Source organism: Thermobia domestica, unplaced genomic scaffold (assembly GCF_964235325.1).
Source record: "Thermobia domestica unplaced genomic scaffold, izTheDome1.hap1.1 HAP1_SCAFFOLD_708, whole genome shotgun sequence".
Lineage (NCBI taxonomy): Eukaryota > Metazoa > Arthropoda > Insecta > Zygentoma > Lepismatidae > Thermobia > Thermobia domestica.
The window spans coordinates 52,488-54,767 of record NW_027656418.1 but is presented as its reverse complement, the minus strand read 5'-3'; positions in this window follow the sequence as shown (position 1 = coordinate 54,767).

Below are 2,280 nucleotides of genomic sequence, written 5' to 3'. Positions count from 1 at the left end.
GTTCCAGTATTCATATTTGTTGCAATTAGCGATAATTGGCTTAACATTAAAATTGATTAGATCTTGGAGTATAATTATTTTAATTTCGTAATCATAAGAATTGGTATGTAGAAAATAAGTCTGTTTATTGACTAACATAAATAGTCATATACATTGAAAATTAGTTATCAAAGTATTCATTTACAGTTTTTAAACAATCAGTCTTTACAAGTTTTTTTATTTACATTCAGTGATGTAGTAACGTATTCCAGTAGAATACCATGATGTTGAAGCTGTAATGTGTAAAGCGTTGAGTGCACATAAATCTTAAGACAATTTATAGGCGTTCACATTTACGTTGTTTCAGCCTCTCTACGTCTTCATACCCTCATAATGGATTAGCAGAGAGGGAAGTCTGGGCACGTTTCAGGGCTAATGCCAGCCGGAAACCTTGCATGTCCCTCTACTACACCAGTTGGTCCTTGAGCTGGAAAAGTAAATTCAGTATTTCGCCTTGCACCAGCTGGCCAGGAAGATGCTGGTCTAGACGGTTGTGATGGGTATATTACTTCCGATCGTCCTGCTCCACTGCCAGCTGGTGGGGGAGTAGTAGGTGGGTTCCTTTCCTCAGGAATGGGTCCACAGAAGGGGTAATTGATGCAGTCACTTGAAGATACATTGGCAGGAAGGATACCTGGAATGAAAATACCTGGTGGTGCTTGGATTCGAACTTCTTGAACCACAAGCTGTTGGGAAGGGGGAGGATTAATTTGCTGTGGAACAGCAGCTTGCGCTGGGAATCTAGCTCGTTGTGGGATGCCAGCAGGTGTAATTGGTTGTGGAAGACCAGCCGGTGCGGGAATTCTAGCTCGCTGTGGAATTCCGGCTGGGGCAGCAAGAATTGGTCGTGGGTAGCTAGCAGGTGAAGAAAAGGGACCACGAATGCCTTGAGGTCCTTGAGGTCCACTAAAAGCAGGTATTATATTACCAGAAGGATTCGGTCTGGGTTGATTAGCTTCAGCAGGAGTGGGTCCACAGAACGGAAAGTTTGGACACGCATCTGCATCAACTCCTGCTGGAAACGATATTGGTACTTGTATTTCACCCAACGCTCTGACCAAAAGCGCAGAGAGAATCACCTGTTGAAAGAAATGTTACGTTATATGATCAAACATAGACTAGAATGTATACTATTCCTGTTATATCATATATACAAATATTACAGATGTCTTTTCAAATGCTTACAAGTACTAAAACACGTTTTATATGGGTTTTATATTCTCTAACAACATTAGATTCTTGTTTACACTGTCAGTATCAAACATAGTAAGACTAAATAAAAATACTTAAGTTGTTTTTCTGCATTTTTGCATTAAGTCACACTAATCCTTTGCATAATTATTAATTAATTCAATGAATGTCTTTCAACCGTACACTCAATATTCTAAAAAAGAAAAAAAAAGAAAAAAGGAAAGACAGCCATCAGCATAAACTAAAAATAAAGTACATATTTTACATCTAACGGAGAACAGTAACATTAAAATGTAATTTTTAAAAAGAAAATGAAATCATAGTTAAGATTCTGCGGTTTATGTCCTATAAGCTAAAGTTAATAATTATATAAGAATTGGAAGTGAAATATGACAGTAAACATACTAGATCTGGGATCAAACCAAAAACAATTCGCACTGAAGATGAATTCTTTACTACTTAGCTATGATTCCCAATAAACTGTAACCTGTACTAGCAACTGATATCCACACAATATTATAGCATCGTATAGTAAAAAATTTTTAGACACATGGCGTTATTTTAAAGTGAAACTTACACACGTGGTTTGCAATAATTCAGTAACTATATCTCAAACAATTTTCAGTGCGTGTAAGATTTGATCATTTCATGTTATGCATAGGGCTATTATTTTCCTTCAAATTCATGCTTGTGGCAAATATGATATATGACATTATTGCTTACGATTCGTTGATTACGGCGCTATTTTAATATTAGGTGGTAAAGTTAAGTGTAACACAAACTAACTAACAAATTCTATGGCTTATGGAACCCGGAGGTTCAATGGCGTGTTTACTAAAGTTCTCCACTGAATTCTGTCCTCAGCCAACTGGATCCATTTTCTACTTTGTATTCCTATCTCTGGGAGATCCATCTAAATATTGTCCTCCCATCTGCGATTAGGTCTTCCTAATGGACGTTTTCCATTGGGTTTCCAGTTAAATCTTCGGAAGCGTTCCTACTTTCCTCCATTCTGGCCACATGACCTACCTACCTACCTAATAAACTTGA